Source organism: Chiloscyllium plagiosum, unplaced genomic scaffold, assembly GCF_037043375.1.
Source record: "Chiloscyllium plagiosum isolate Xiang-an unplaced genomic scaffold, Cpla_swu_hap1 HiC_scaffold_52, whole genome shotgun sequence".
In the NCBI taxonomy this organism is placed as follows: Eukaryota; Metazoa; Chordata; class Chondrichthyes; order Orectolobiformes; family Hemiscylliidae; genus Chiloscyllium; species Chiloscyllium plagiosum.
Window position 1 is genome coordinate 2523535 of NW_028270190.1, and position 17394 is coordinate 2540928.

At 45.6% G+C, this 17394-nt stretch overlaps 1 pseudogene across 1 annotated transcript in view; it reads right to left on the minus strand.

Moving 5' to 3' along the window:
• The window catches only part of LOC148134737 (uncharacterized), a 191205-nt pseudogene extending 180021 nt beyond the window's left edge, over positions 1-11184 (minus strand). The window contains exon 1 of the transcript XR_015755606.1: positions 10537-11184. The product of XR_015755606.1 is annotated as an uncharacterized LOC148134737 (transcript). The remainder of the gene's footprint in view (positions 1-10536) is intronic.
• Positions 11185-17394: the final 6210 nt, after the last annotated feature.

Below are 17394 nucleotides of genomic sequence, written 5' to 3' on the forward strand. Positions count from 1 at the left end.
AAGAAGGACAGAGACAGGAGGTGAGACAGAGACAGTAGCAGAGAGAAAAAGACAGAGTGTGAGAGGCAGAGAAGGAAAGAGTGAGAAAGATAGTGAGAGGCAGACAGGGAATGAGAGACAGATAGAGACAAAGAATGTGTGTGTGAGAGAAAGGGAGTTAGTGAGCGACTAAGGGGCAGAAAGAGAGAAAGAGACAGTGAGAGCGCTAGAGGAAGAGAGAGAGGCAAAAAAGAGTGAGAGAGACACAGATGGTGAAAGAACAAGAAATACTGACAGAGAGAGTGACAGCAAGAGGTCAAAAAGAGAGAGAGAGTGTGTGAGAGAGAGGTAATGTGAAGGACAGAGAGAGTGAGATAGAGCAAGTCAGAGACAGAGTAGAAACAGAGAGATACAGGAGAGAAAGATAGAGAGACATGAGAGAGAGGGGGCTGAAGGAAGAATGAGGAACTGAAAGAGTCAGTGAGAGAGAGAGAGAGAGAGATAGAGAAAGACATGAGAGAGAGGGGGAAGTAAGAATGAGGAATAGAGTCAGTGAGAGAGGGAGAGAGAGACAGCATGTGTGTCAAAGAGAGACACCCTGAGGGAGAAAGCAAGACAGTGTGAGGGAGGGGGAGTGACAGAGACAGTGAGAGACTCAGAAAGAGAGAGTGGGAGACTGTGACAGAGAGAGAGTCACTGAGAAAGAAAGACAGTGGGAGAGATACAGTGAGGGAGAGAGAGGGAGACAGAGAATGAGGAAGTGAGAGTCAGTTAGACAGAGAGAGGGAGAGTTACTGCGGCTGAAAGAGCGAGAGGGAGAGATAGAGACAGAAAGCACAAGAGAGAGAGAAACACAGAAAGAATGAGAAAGAGGGACAGAGTGAAATCAATAGTGTGAGAGAGAGACAGTTTAAGACAGAGAGAGAGAAACAAGAGACATACTGAAGGACAGAGAGAGAGAGGAATTCAGAAGCAGAGTACACAGAGACATATGAGAGAGAGCGGGGAACGAGCAAGAAAAAGGAACAGAGAGAGAGAGTGAGAGACAGATTCGTTGAGGGAGACAACAAGACAGTGAGAGAGAAGAGTGACAGAGACAGTGAGAACGAGAGAGAGAGACATTGAGAGAGAAAGATACAGTGGGAGAGGAAGAGAAACAGCATAAGAGATAGACAGACAGAGTGCGAGAGAGGGAGAATCAGTGAAAGAGAATGAGACCGACGGAGAGAGGCACTGAGACAGAAAGAGCAAGAGAGGGAGAGGGACAATGATAGCGAGAGAGAGGCAGAGTGGGAGACAGTGAGAGAGAAAAAGAGAGAGAGCCAAGTGAAGAGAAACAGACAGAGAGGCATAAAAACATTTCACCAACCTGAACCACCTCTTCTCTGAACCAGTTAATGACTCTGTCCTTCAGCCCTCAATTTATGTCGTTGTCCCCGTTGGGCCACTCCTTCTTTTGACTCAGCCAGACATTTACATCTTGCAAAACAATCATGTTGACCAAATGAACCACAGCACGTCCACCCACTTCTTATGTCAACAGGGATAGAATGCAAAGTGTAAAAACAATTTGATTCCATTTGCATGTTCCTTTGCTTCAAACCAATTTAATGCCAATACTCTGGCGGCTGATTCCAAATTCTCCTCAAGGTGAGACATTGATTCAACAACCACTGCTTTGGGTGGTCTGGTGGCTCAGTGGTGAGCACTGCTGCCTTACAGTGCCAGGGACATGGGTTCGATCCCAGCCTCGAGCAACTGTCTGTGTGGAGTTTGTACGTTCTCCCTGTGTCTGTGTGGGCTTTCTCCGGGTGCTCTGTTTTTTTCCCACAACCAAAGACGTGCATGCCAGGTGAATTGGCCATGCTATATTACCCATAGTGTCAAGGGTAAATGTAGGGGAATTGGACTGGGTGGATTGCTCTTTGGAGGGTTGGTATGGACTTATTGGGCCAAAAGGCCTGTTTCCTTACCGAGGGGGATCTGATCGAATCGAATCAACCAACAACTCAATGTGTGTGTTTAATTAAATAAACTCTACCTGTATTTTTTTAATGAGGTAAATAGTCTTGCATACAATACTTACTGTCAGAAGCAAGTACTTCATCTGAAGAAATATTTTCATATTGATCTCTCCACTGGCAGCATACCCTTCCCTCTTAAGATCAGCGATAATGTACATTTTATTCAAGGACACAACCCAGCTGACATCTGGCAAGTGGACAACCTGACAGTGAAGCATTGCCTCCCCACTGCTCCTGATAATGTGACAGTCTGTATACACTGTAGTCAAAAATTTAACTGTTTCATCATTTGTAACAAATTTAAATTCCAATCATGAGCAAAAGCTCAACAAGATCTACTCATGGAATACAGGAAAGGTAAAGATTGTTGTTAATTAAAGGAAGAGGAGGTGCATAATGATGATGTTGGGGAAGGGGTGACATCTTGTGATGCAGTGGGAATGAACAAGGTGCTTTAAAAAATGGGGATTCAGAATATCTTTTTAAATTCAGTACAGTCGGACTAAAAAAAATGCATTGAGAGAAAACTACATCAAATTAAACCAGTGAGAGAGATGAAAATGTTTGAAAAAGCTTTCTATAGGTGAAGCAAAACATGATCAGAACACACAAATATGTACCGGAGTGGCAGTGAAAGATCATGATCACTGCAACCAATATTCTGAGGATTTTGAATGTTGATCTTCAGATTCTGGGATTATATTAATTTCCCAGTACTACTTCTGTTCACTCGTGACCAATTCAGCGATCTGCTCATTTTCACTAGGACATTGCTTCTATTGTATGATTGAGAAGTGGAGTGAATGTTCCTCTCTGAAGACAGACCCAAAATATCATCTTTATTTCTCTGTTATTCACACCATCCCAATTGCAGGTTTTCCTGCCTCTGCTAGTTGTCTTTTCTGATCACCTTTTGCTTTATCTTGAGAAAGCTATTTCAAACACATGTTTTTGTCTCTCACCAGTTTAATTTCATGTTGTTTTCTCTCTCAATGCATTATTTTGTTAATCCTGTTTTACTGAATTCAAAAGTGTTTCGAATGCGCAGGCTTTAACGTCAGCTTTTTATGTAGAATTTTTTAAAAAATTAACCTTTTTAGAATCAACCTGTTCAGAGATGTTAACACACACCTCTGGAGCATGGGTAGGGACACCACCACTATACCACGCAACATCAGCTTTATTCCTTTAATTAACAACAACCTTTACCTTCCCCTGGATTCCATGATTAGATATTGTTGAGCTGTTTTCTCATGATTGGAACTTAAATTTGTTATAAATAATGCAACAGTTAAAATCTTTGATTTAATTGCTAGCTACACAGACGACAGAGTATACAGCCTGTCACATTATCAGGAGCAGTGGGGAGGCAATGCTTCACTGTCAGGTTGTCCACTTGCCAGATGTCAGCTGGGTTGTGTCTTTGAGTAAAGTGTACATTATCGCTGATCAGATGAAGTATTCACTTCGGACTGTAGCCTTGCACACAAAACCCTATTACACTCATTTAAAAGAAAGTATTTTATTTAGTTAAACACACACATTGAATTGTTGGATAGTGAATAAATGTCTTGCCTCGAGGAGAATCTGGAACCAGCCACGAGAATGTCATCATCAAATGGGTCCGAAGCAAGGGAACATGCAAATCGGATTGGATTGTATTTGCATTTTACAGTCTATCCCTGTTGACTTAAGAGATGGTTTTAAATGTGCTGTGGCTCGTTTGGCCAAGAGATTGTTTTGCAAGTTGCACTAAATTGGAAGAAGGCAAATTTTGGTGGTGTTTGGCAAGAACATTCAATAGTTGATTGGTAGCAGATACTTGCAGGTAAAGGAACAGCTAAAAAAACAGGAAGCCATCAAAAATGAGATAATCAGAGTACAGAAACAAGATGTAAGGTGGAGTAAACATTCCCATTAGATACCCTGGACAAAAACCCTCTGAACTTGGGACATGAGTTTGTGGAATTCACATTTAAACTAAGAGTCGCTGAGACAGACGAGGCAATATGCAAGCTCAGGGGCAGCAGTCTGGAACAGGGGTAAGATAAAGGAAGGCCCCCACAAATGCATCAGCTCAAAGACAATAAAGGAAAAAGTGAGGACTGCCGATACAGGCAATCAGAGTCGAAAAGTGTGGCACTGGAAAAACACAGCAGGTCAGGCAGTACCTGGATTTGGCAGTGGAGGGGTCCCAGCACCTGCATGTCCTTGGCAGAGTGGGAGGGGGAGTTGAACCGTTCAGCCACAGGGCAGTGGGGTTTGTTTGTGCGTGTGTCCCAGAGATGTTCCCTGAAATGATCGAGTGCAACAGACACCACAGATGAGGTGTTTGGATGTGCAGGAAAATCTCTGCTGGATGTGGAAGGATCCTTTGGGGCCTTTGTTGGAGGTGTGGATGCAGGCTTTACACCTCTTGCAGTGACAAGTGGAGGGGAGGATGGGTTAGTGGGAAGTGTGGACCTAACCAGGGAGTCACGGAGGAAAAAGTCTCTGTGGACCGCTTCCACATTCACTCCGTGACTCCCTGGTGAGGTCCACGCCCCCCACTCACCCCCTCCTCCACTCCTGGCACCTTGCCCTGCCACAGTACGAAATGTAAAACCTGCACCCACACCTCCCTGCTCACTCTGTCCAAGGCCCCAAAGGATCCTTTCACATCCCGCAGAGATTTTCCTGCACATCCAACCACCTCATCTACTGTGTCTGTTGCTCTTGATGGTGTCTCCTCTACAATGGGGAGACAGGATGCCAACTTGAGGAACGTTTCAGGGAAAATCACTGGGACACATGCACCAAATAACCGCACCGCCCTGTGGCTGACCACTTCAACACACGGCATTAACATCGACTTCACCAGTTTCCTCATCTCCCCTCCACTCCACCTCTTGCCAGAACCAACCCTCCAACTCAGCACTGCCGTCTTGAACTGTCCTACCTGTCCAACTTCCTCCCCACCTATCCACTCCACCCTCTGCTCCGAACTATCACCATCATCCCCTCACCTACACCCACCTATCACCTTCCTAGCTACCTTCCCCCAGCTCCACTCGCACCGTCATATTCATTTCTCAGCCCCCTTCCCCCAGCCCCTTATTCCTGATGAGGGGATTATGCCTGAAACATCGACTCTCTTGCTCTTCGGATGCTGCCTGACCTGCTATGCTTTTCTAGCACCACACGCTAAAAGACAATGAGCACCAGCCTGCAGAGCAAACAATCATTTGCTCGGACGCAGAGATCCTGAACAGTCCACACCTTTGTATGACATGCAAACCTGTTTGTCTTGAATGGGAAGGATATCACACTATCAGCAACACCTTAACCTGCACCCCTCGAAGTGAAATCATGGACATTCAAAATTATGGTACACCCACTGACTTTAATTGGAGAACCATTCACACTCATCGAATACTCAGGAAGTTCATTCAGCCTCAAGAGGAGAAACAGCAGCTCAGTGATTCAATGCAGATTTGGCAGGAAACATGGGAAACCTCCAGCCAGTATAACTGGGGAATCCTAATCTCTGGGGTTTGTTCAGTAAGAGGTCCGGCCAGCATCAAGGGAATCAGTTACAGCCAGTCACAGACTTAGGAAAAGAAGGAGAGCGAGCAATCTTCTTATCCACAACCCTCCACCTACTGATGAGATGTGAGTGGAGGCTGAGAGACTGACTAGGGCAGTGCCAGCGACACCCACCACTCTCCAAACCAACACAAGCCGCTCTGGGGGCGAGCAGAAGGTCATCGAGACCCTCTGTCCCAGCTCAGTAAGAGAGGGGAGAAAGGGTGGGCTACAGGGCTGACAGTGCAGGGCAGTCCCCAGGGGAGGGAAGTATGAGAAGATCCCGGGATTCGTGTTTACTCTCTGTCACTCTCTGTCACTCTCTCTCCTTTCCCCTGTCATTCAGTAATTAACAGCTCTCTGTAATTCAAACCCCATTGTACCAAGTCAAGGCTGTAAGGATTAACTGGGGAGTTAACAGCAGTCAGATAAGTCTCATTTCACTTGATGCATCGCACTGTTTTTTTCAAAATATTCATTTACCTGGCAATGTTTTAATAAAATCGGAATTTTCTTTGCCTCTGAAGCATCTCCATATCGTGTTTTTCACCACACCATGTCTCACCATGTAAGCCCATTGTCAGACCAGGGAGCTGTTGGATAATAAACTGACCCTCACTCCTTACATAGGGGCAGGGAGTGCTGGGGGACTGGAGAAGGTCAGTGTTTAGTCACGAAAAGAAGGCGGCATACGTCAGGAATAGACAGCAGGGATTGAGTGAATCCCTTGAAGAGTATAAAGGCAGTGCAAGTATATTTAAGAGGGAATTCAGGAGGGCAAAAAGGGAACATGGGATAGCTTTGGCAATCGGGTTAAGAAGAATCCAAAGGGATTTTTACACATACATTGAGAACAAAGAAATAACGAAGGAGAGAATAGGGCCCCTGTAAGATTAGCCTATGTGTGGAATTGCAGGAGATGGGGGAGATACTAAATGAATATTTTGCCTCAGTGTTCACTTCGGAAAAGGATATGAAAACCAGAGAATTGGAGAAATAAATGGCGACATCTTGAACAATGTCCACATTACAGAGGGAGGAGGAGCTGGATGTCTTAAATCACAGAAAGGATGATGAACACCTAGAACCTGATCAGGTGTACCTGAGAACTCTGTGGGAAGTTAGGGAAGTAATTTCTGGGGCCACTTGCTGAGATACACGTTTCATCAATGGCCACAGGTGAGGTGCCGGAAGACTGGAGGTTGGCTAACATGGATGGGAAAGATGGGAAGGAAAATCCAGGGAATTATAGACTCGTGAGCCTGAAATCAGTGGTGGGAAGGTTGTTGGAGGAATTCTGAGGGACAGCACTTACATGAATTTGGAAAGGCAAGGACTGATTCGGGATAGGCAATATGGCTTTGTGCATGGGAACTCGTGTCTCACTGACCTGATTTTTTGAAGAATTGTCGAAGAGGATTGATGAAAGCAGAGCGGTGGTCTTAATCTATATGGACTTCAGTAAGGCACTTGACAAGGTTCCTCATGGTAGCCTGTTTAGCGGGGTTAGATCATGGAATAGAGGGAGAACTAGCCATTTTGATGTGGAATTGGCTCAAAGGGAGGAGACAGATGGTGTTGGTTATTTTTCAGACTGGAGGCCTACGACCAGTGGTGTTCCACTGGGTTCTGTCGGTTACATAAATGACTTGGTTGTGAACATAAGAGGCATAGTTCCTAAATTGCGGATGATACTAAAGTTGGAGGTGCAGTGGACAGGGAAGAAGCTTTCCCTCAGAGTACAATGGAATCTCGATCAGATGGGCCAGGGGGCTGAGCAGTGGCAGATGGATTTAATTTAGATAAAGGTAAGGTGCTGTATTTTGGGAAGGTAAATCAGACAGGACCGACACAGTTAATGGTAAGGTCCTGGGGAGTGTTGCTCAACAAAGAGACCTTGGAGTGCAGGTTCAGATTCTTTGATAGTGGAGTTGCAGATAGATAGGATAGTGAAGAATGCGTTTGGTATGCTTTCCTGTATTGGTCAGAGCATTGAGTATCGGAGTTGGAAGGTCATGTTGTGGCTGTATAGGACATTGGTTCGGCCATGTTTGGAATACTGTGTTCACTTCCGGTCTTCCTGCTGTATGCTGTAAAATTTGAAAGGGCTCAGAAACGATTTATGAGGATGTGGCCAGGGTTGGAGAGTTTGAGCTATAGGGAGAGGCTGAATAGACTGGGGCTATTTTGCCTGGAGCACTGGAGGCTCAGGGGTGACCTTACAGAAGTTTATAAAATTATGTGGGGCATGGACAGGGTGAAGAGCTAAAGACTTTTCCCCGGTGTTGGGGGACTTCCGAACTGGAGGTTTAAGGAGAGGGGAAAGATAGAAGGGGCAACTTTTCCATGCAGATGTGGTGCATGTATGGAATGAGCTGCCAGAGGAAGTGGTGGATGCTTATACAGTTACATTGAAAAGGCACCTGAAATGGGTATGTTAATAGAAAGAGTTTGGAGGGATATGGGTGAAATACGAGCAAATGGGAAAGGAGTAATTGAGGATATTTGGTCTTAATGGACGAGTTGGACCAAAGGGTCTGTATCTGTACTGACCAGCTCCATGACTCTGTGACTCCATTTGGAGCGTTGCACGGCAACGAGGCCAGTCCCATCCTTCCCAACACCGGGGACAGGTAGAACCTCAGTCCATGGTGACAATTGGTGTCTGTGTACCAAGGGTCTACACACAGCTTGATGCAGCTGCACACAAAGGGGGCCATCGGGGTGAGGGCGACGTTGGGTATGTTCGCATACTGCACACGCATGGCACCTGCCCCATCCATTGTGCATTCGCCATGTTGTGGCACCTTCTGAAAACCCAAAACTTGATTCTTCACCAATTCACACGTGGCCCCCTCACGCGCTCCTGACCACATTCCCCAATTCGAAACCACCACCCTCCCACCCAGAGGACTGCTGTTGGGATGAAAGAGCAACTGGGTGATAATAAGAGCACATCTGCAGTTAGAATCCAGAGGCTCTTGAGATTGAGACACTGTTACCGCCACCTTTGTTTGGCATTGTCTCTGTCTCTCTCTTCCTGTCTCTATTTCTGTCTCCCACTATGTGCTATCTCTGCTTCGTACTGTCTCTCTCTCTCTCTGTCCTTCTTTCTTTCTCTGTGTCAATGTCTCCCTTTCTATTTCCTCTTCCGTTTGCTAAGTAAAACACTCACTGCCTGCATCAATGGCATTGCCCATGCAATGGTTGCACAGCACGATCCCAGCCCAGCACTACAGTAGCAGCTGGCCCGAGATTCTGATTACTTTCTCCTCTGTAATGCTGTTTCAGAGGTGGCAGATGGAGTTCAACCTGGATAAGGGACGGCTTGAAAATGGGAAGCCTTCAGAAATTAGATAACAAGGATCCAGAGAAAGTATATTCCTGTCAGGGTGAAAGGGAAGGCTGGTAGGTAAAGGGAATGCTGATGACTAAAGAAATTGAGGATTTGGTTAAGAAAAAAAAGGAAGCATATGTCAGATATAGACATGATAGATCGAGTGAATCCTTATAAGAGTATAAAGAAAGTAGGAGTACACTTAAGAGGGAAATCAGGAGGGCAAGGACTGATTCGGGACCAGTCTTAGGGAAGTGGAGGATGTAAACAGTGGGGGGAAACAATGAAATAAGAAAAAAATATGTAGGAACCAAATTATATAAATATCGAGAGTTTGTTGAATTTGGTGTGTGTATGTCCTCTGCCTTGCCTGGCACTGGACATCACACCCACTTGCAAGTGTAAAAATAAAGGACACTACTGATTCAGATTTTGTCTCGGACTGCAATTATTGAAGTGTGTGTGAGCTTTGTTTCTCACAGCCAGAAACTTTTTCCCAGGGCAGAAATTGTTAACACGAGGGGTCATAGCTTTAAGCTGTTTGGCGGAAAGTGTAGAGGGGATGCCAGAGGCGGGTTCTTTACGCAGAGAGTTGTGAGAGCATGGAATGCCTTGCCGGTAGCAGTTGTGGTAGAGAGGTCATTGGGGATATTTTAGAGATTGCTGGACATGCATATGGTCGCAGAAATTTGAGAGTTCGTACAATAGGTTTACCTCACATGAGGATCAATAGTCGGCACAACATCGTGGGCTGAAGGGCCTGTTCTGTGCTGTACTGTTTTACATTCTATCATTCTCTTTATTTTTCTCGATCTCTCTCTTTCTCTCTCCCCACACAGACAATCTCAACCAGAGAGAGCTGCTCTCTCACACGACAGAGAGAGAAATAACGAGTTGAGAATTAATTTGACACATTCTTCTGCAGATTTATTCTCCCTGAGGGGTTCACCGTCTCCACCCCAGTGTGTCGGACACATTGAAATGTCTCTCAGTTCCCTCCCAGAGAGCTGCCTGTCCCATTGAGATGTTAATGTCAGGACTTGAACTTTGTTGGATCTCCCTGAACATTGTCATGTTAATTCTAACACAGGAAAGCTTGACCATTCCTTGTTTCCTTTTAAGCTTTTTAGCCATTTTTATGCTTTCGAATGTATATCAGTGCAGTTTGAAAACATTAAACATTGACCCCTCAGTAGCCTTGAAGATTGTCTGTCCCTAAATCTACCATCAAACACAGAACTGGCCAGACCGTGGGAATACTTGCTGAAGTTCTCTCTTGGGATTTTCCTGCTGTCAGTGTGACTCCCAGCTATAACTCTCTCTCTCTCTGTCTTTATCCGTGTCTCTTCCATCCTGCCCCACACATTACACATTACTCTGACATTATACCAAGTCTTTAAGGAGAGTTTCACATTTAGGGTTTAAATTTCCTCTTTGGGGAGTCCAGTGTGTCAGACACTTAACACATTTGTGTCAAATCCCAAGGCCCTGGTTATTTTTATCCCAGGCTTCAAACTTGCTTTAAAATAACAGAGCCACAACCCGTTGGGACTCAGTTAACCAGAGACCCTTAAAAATCCAGGGTGTCCCAGAGGAAATCAAACCTCAGGGTAACAAATACACACAACTCACACGGGCCCCATGGGGTGCGGCCTGTCGAACAGGCCTCAGGCCGATGTCCGCCCGTCCCGTCTGGAAGAAACTTCATCCCAAAGGAAGGATTTCTTGTCCTGTCGTAGTTTCAAAATAGCAATTCTTGCAAGGGGTGGGTGTAGAGAGTGGGAGAGAAAAAGATTATTGGAACTGGAAAGCGGGGGAGATTTTCAAACAAATTACACAGCAAGAGCTCATTCCTTCACACACAACATCCCTCAGCAAACCCAAGGATGGTCAAATTGAGAAAATAGTTTGGGGATTTCAATCCCAGGTCCATCGGTTAGCCTTAAAACCATGGGTTCATCGAAACAGTCCTTGCTTCGATTGCATTACCGCAGGCTGTCACAGCACAGCAGGATCTCACAACAGCAACATGTCAGCAGCAAGATCTGCTCAATTTTTCTGATGGAGGCTGCTTAAATGTTTAATATTTGTTGCAACTACACGCACTGACATAACTGCTATTTCACAATTTCAAATGCCTCTCCCTCCTTTCCTCTCTCTCCCATTTACAAGTCTCGCTCTCACTCCCAAAGTCAATTTTAACATCCACACATTATTACTCTGACATTATAACAAGTCTTTAAGAGACAGTTTGATATTTAGGGTTTTCATTTTCTATTTGGGAAGTCCTGTCTCTCAGGCACTTGCTGCGGGTGAGGATGTGGGGGTTAAGAAGTTTGTGTCAAATCCGAAGACCTTGGTTACTTTAACCCCAGGCTTCAAACCTGTTTTAAAATGACAAGGCCACAATTTGACAGGACCCAGTTAACCAGAGGCCTGTTAAAAAAAAAAGGGTCCAACAGAGGCACCCACTCTTTGGGGGAATAAAGGGACACAACTGAGGTGGGGCCCCACGGAGTGCGGCCTGTGGAATAGGCCTCAGGACCATGTGCCCTCTTGGAGGATGTTCAAAGTTCACCTTGCCCCAAACTCTCTTTGGATCTTCTAAGTGACTAGAATTCCCTGGGAAAAAAAGAGACGGGATCAATTAAAAGACGGAGCAAGAAAACGCTAAGAGAGATGGCACAGCAAGATTCCAGGGATTTGTCTATTGTCTATTTCCTCTCTCAGTAACATCCAAACATTAAACATGTCAGCTGAAAGTTGAATTTTCAGGCCAGACCATTTTGAAAACTTTACACGATGAGGTTTTAGCTGATTAGAATACACACTGCCTGCAAAGATAGGGTGACGGCAATTGATGCAGAACAAGATCCCAGATGGAACAATGTTGCAGAAGCCAGATCATCAGATTCCTTTCTCCTCTGTAATGCTAGTCAAGTGTTGATTATTTGCTCCAATGCCAGAAACTAACATTACTGCTGTTTCACAATCTCAAATAGCTCTCCCTCTCCTCCTAGAAAGGGGTATTGACACTCACTCTGTGGAATGGGTATGGAACAAACTCATGGAGCTGCAGCTTGCTTAGGTCTTGGATCCTACAAAAGAACACAGAACAACACAGCATAGGAACAGGCCCTTCGACCCTCCAAGCCTGTGCCAACTCATTTTGTCCTTACTTTCTAAAACTGCCTTGGAAAACTGCTATTTTTTTCCTCCAGATGTCGGGTGGCTTGGATTTGGCAGTGGAGGAGGTCCAGGACTTGCATGTCCTTGGCAGAGTGGGAGGGGGAATGGAAGTGTTCAGCCACAGGGCGGTGGGGTTGTTTGGTGTGTGTGTCCCAGAGATGTTCCCTGAAACATTCCTCAAATTGGCGTCCTGTATCCTCAATGCAGAGGAGACACCATCAAGAGCAACAGACAGTAGATGAGGTGGTTGGATGTGCAGGAAAATCTCTGCCGGATGCGAAAGGATCCTTTTGGGGCCTTGGACAGAGGTGAGCAGGGAGGTGTGGGTGCAGATTTTACACTTCATTCGGTGGCACGGCAAGGTGCAGGGAGTGGAGGAGGGGGTTAGTGGGGGGCATGGACCTCATCAGGGAGTCACGGAGCGAATGTGGAAGCGGTCTGCAGATACTGTTCCCTCCATGACTTCCTGGTTAGGTCCACACTCCCCACCAACCCACACTCCACTCCCGGCACCTTCCCTTATCACCGAAAGAGGTGTAAAACCTGCACCCACATCTCCCCCCTTACCCCCGATCAAGGCCCCAAAGCAGCCTTCCACATCTGGCAGAGATTTTTCTGTGCATCCAAACACCTCATCTATTGTGTCTGTTGCACCCGATGTGGTCTCTTCTACATTCGGAGACAGGATACCACCATGCGGATCGTTTCAGGGAACATCTCTGGGACACATGCACCAAACAAACCCCACTGCCCTGTGACTGAATACTTCAACTCCCTCGCTGACTCCACCAAGGACGTCCTCCACTGGGAATCCTCCACTGCCAAGTCCAAGCCACCCAATGCCAGGAGGAGGAACACCTCAGCACAGTTACTGCCTTTGCTGTTTCAATTCATGTATCGCTGGACATCGGAGTGCATCTGGGAAAATTAACAAACAGTGAAATTCACAACTAATCTTGGAGGAACTGTTGGGCGAAGTTCACAGCACAGAATCTGATAAGTTAATTGATGTTTTAAGTCTGTACAAGAGAAAGGCTGCAGTAGTGGGTACAGTGGATTCTTTCTTGATTATATGTTTCTGGAGAAAAGTCTCTTGATTAAATTTAAAATATAAGCCATAGCTATTCATTTAACCTGGGGCAGTGTTTGTAGAGAAATAAGACGGTGTTATTTTCTGGGTCTGTAGATTGTGAAGGCCTTTGCAGTGATATATACTTCTTGTCAGATGTGGGAGTTGAAAGAGAGTTTAAGGGTTACTGCAGATTATATCTGCCATAAATGCTGTTGGATGCGAATCTTATCAGATCGAGTGGATCGGTTAGAGAGACAGATAGAAGCGATGAGGAATTTGCAACAGCAACAGTAAGTGATGGATGGCAGTTATAGAAAGGGGGGAAAGTCTCAGATACAGTCACACAGATGGTTTAACTCCAGGAAGGGTAAGAGATGTAGGCAGCTAGTGCAGGAGTCTTTTGTGGATATACCCATTTCAAACGGGTAAGCTGTTTTGGAAAATGTAGGGGGTGATGGATTGTCAGGGGAATGTCGCACGAACAGCCAAGTTTCTGGTATTGAGACTGGCTCTAATGCAACGAGGGGTACGTTGGCTTCTAAGAGATCAATTGTGTTAGGAGATTCTGTAGTCAGAGGTACAGACAGACGTTTATGTGGTCACCAGAGAAAAAGCAAAATAGTGTGTTGTTTCCCTGGTGCCAGGATCAAGGATGTCTCAGAGAGGGTGCAGAATGTTCTCACGGGGGAGAGGGGCCAGCAGGAGGTCATTGTCCACATTGGAACCAACAACATTGGAAGGGAAAAGGTTGAGACTCTGAAGGGAGATGACAGAGAGTTAGGCAGGAACTTAAAAAGGGCGTCCTCAAGGGTAGTAATATCTGGATTACTCCCAGTGCTATGAGCTAGTCAGGGCAGGAATAGGAGGCTAGAGCAGATGAATGCATGGCTGAGGAGCTGGTGTACGGGAGAAGGATTCACATTTTTGGATCATTGGAATCTCTTTGGGGTAGAAGTGAACTGTACAAGAAGGACGAATTGTACCTAAATTGGAAGGGGACTAATATACTGGCAGGGAAAGTTGCTAGAACTGCTTGAGAGGATTTAGACTATTAATATGGGGGGGGGAGGTGGGACCCAGGGAGACAGTGAGGAAAGAGATCGATCTGAGACGGGTACAGCTGAGAACAGAAGAGAGTCAAAGAGTAGGGCAGGCAGGGACAAGGTAGGACTAATAAATTAAACTGCATTTATTTCAATGCAAGGGGCCTAAAAGGGAAGGCAGATGAACTCAGGGCGTAGTTAGGAACATGGGACTGGGCTATCATAGCAATTACGGAAACATGGCTCAGGGATGGGCAGGACTGGCAGCTGAATGTTCCAGGATACAAATGCTACAGGAAGGATAGAAAGGGAGGCAAAAGAGGACGGGGTGTGGAATGTTTGATAAGGGATAGCATTACAGCTGTGCTAAGGGAGGATATTCCCGGAAATACATCCAGGGAAGTTATTTGGGTGGAACTGAGAAATAAGAAAGGGATGATCACCTGATTGGGATTGTATTATAGATCCCCCCAATAGTCAGAAGGAAATTGAGAAACAAACTTGTAAGGAGATCCCAGCTTTCTGTAAGAATAATAGGGGATTTTAACTTTCCAAACATCGACTGGGACTGCCATAGTGTTAAAGGTTTCGATGGAGATGAATTTCTTAAGTGTGTACAGACAATTTTCTGATGCACTATGTGGATGTACCTACTAGAGAAGGTGCAAAACTTGACCTACTCTTGGGAAATAAGGCAGGGCAGGTGACTGAGGTGTCAGTGGGGGAGTACTTTGGGGCCAGCGACCATAATTCTATTCGTTTTAAAGTAGTGATGGAAAAGGATAGACCAGATATAAAAGTTGATGTTCTAAATTGGAGAAAGGCCAATTTTGAATGTATTAGGCAAGGACTTTCAAAAGCTGATTGGAGGCAGATGTTTGCAGGTAAAGGGACAGCTGTAAAATGGAAACCCTTCAGAAATGAGATAACAAGAATCCAGAGAAAGTACATTCCTGTCAGGGTGAAAGGGAAGGCTGGTAGGTATAGGGAATGCTGGATGACTAAAGAAATTGAGGGTTTGGCTAAGAAAAAGAAGGAAGCATATGTCAGGTACAGACAGGATAGATCGAGTGAATCCTAAGAAGAGTATAAAGAAAGTAGGAGTACACTTAAGAGGGAAATCAGGAGAGCAAAACAGGGACATGAGATAGCTTTGGCAAATAGAATTGAGGAGAATCCAAACGGGTTTAACAAATATATTCAGGACAAAAGGGTAACTAGGGAGAGAATAGAGCCCCTCAAAGATCAGCAAGGCAGCCTTTGTGTGGAGCCACACAAAGTGGGGGAGATACTAAATGAATATTTTGCATCAGTATTTATTGTGGAAAAGGATATGGAAGATATAGACTGTAGGGAAATCGATGGTGACATCTTGCAAAATGTCCAGATTACAGAGGAGGAAGTGCTGGAAGTCTTGAAACGGTTAAAGGTGGATAAATCCCCAGGACCTGATCAGGTGTACCCAAGAACTCTGTGGGAAGCTAGAGAAGTGATTGCTGGGCCTCTTGCTGAGATATTTGTATCATCGATAGTCACAGGTGAGGTGCCGGAAGACTGGAGGTTGGCAAACGGGGTGCCACTGTTTAAGAAGGGCAGTAAAGACAAGCCAGGGAACTATAGACCGTTGAGCCTGACCTCGGTGGTGGGCAAGTTGTTGGAGGGAATCCTGAGGGACAGGATGTACATGTATTTGGAAAGGCAAGGACTGATTAGGGATAGTCAACATGACTTTGTGCGTGGAAATCATGTCTCACGAACTTGATTGAGTATTTTGAAGAAGTAACAAAGAAGATTGATGAGGGCAGAGCAGTAGATGTGTAAGACGTTCAACAAAGTTCCCCATGGGAGACTGATTAACAAGATTAGATCTCATGGAATACAGGGAGAACTAGCCATTTGGATACAGAACTGGCTCAAAAGTAGAAGGCAGAGGGTGGTGTTGGAGGGTTGTTTTTCAGACTGGAAGCCTGTGGCCAGTGGAGTGCTGGTCACAAGGATCGGTGCTGGGCCCTCTACCTTTTGCCATTTACATAAATGATTTGGATGCGAGATAAGAGGTACAGTTAATAAGATGACACCAAAATTGGAGGTGTGGTGGACAGCGAAGAGGGTTACCTCAGATTACAACAGGATCTGGACCAGATGGGCCAATGGGCTGAGAAGTGGCAGATGGAGTTTAATTCAGATAAATGCGAGGTGCTGCATTTTGAGAAAGCAAATCTTAGCAGGACTTATACACTTAATGGTAAGGTCCTAGGGAGTGTTGCTGAACAAAGAGACCTTGGAGTGCAGGTTCATAGCTCCTTGAAAGTGGAGTCACAGGTAGATAGGATAGTGAAGAAGGCGTTTGGTATGTTTTCCTTTATTGGTCAGAGTATTGTGTACAGGAGTTGGGAGGTCATGTTGCGGCTGTACAGGACATTGATTAGGCCACTGTTGGAATATTGCGTGCAATTCTGGTCTCCTTCCTATCGAAAAGATGTTGTGAAACTTGAAAGGGTTCAGAAAAGATTTACAAGGATGTTGCCAGGGTTGGAGGATCTGAGCTATAGGGAGAGGCTGTTTTCCCTGGAGCGTCGGAGGCTGAGGGGTGACCATATAGAGGTTTACAAAATTATGAGGGGCACAGATAGGATAACTAGATAAAGTCTTTTCCCTAGGGTCACAGAGTCCAGAACTCGATGGCATCGGTTTAGGGTGAGAGGGGAAAGATATAAAAGAGACCAAAGGGCAACTTTATCACGCAGAGGGTGGTATGTGTATGGAATGAGCTGCCAGAGGATGTGGTGGAGGCTCGTCCAATTGCAACATTTAAGAGGCATTTGGATGAGTATATGAATAGGAAGGGTTTGGAGGGATATGGGCTGGGTGCTGGCAGCTGGGACTAGATTGGGTTGGGATATCTGGTTGGCATGGACGGGTTGGACCGAAGAGTCTGTTTCCATGCTGTACCTCTCTCTGACTCTATCTTCCACCTTGGGACCCTCCGACCACACGACATTACCATCGAGCTCACCAGTTTTCTCATCTCCCCTCCCCCACCTCATCCCAGAACCAACTCTCCAACCCAGAACCCCCTCTTGACATGTCCTATCTGTCCATCTTCCTTCCCACCTATCCACTCCACCCTCCCCTCCAATCTATCAACCCTCCCACCCCCCCCACCTGCATCTACCTATCACCTTC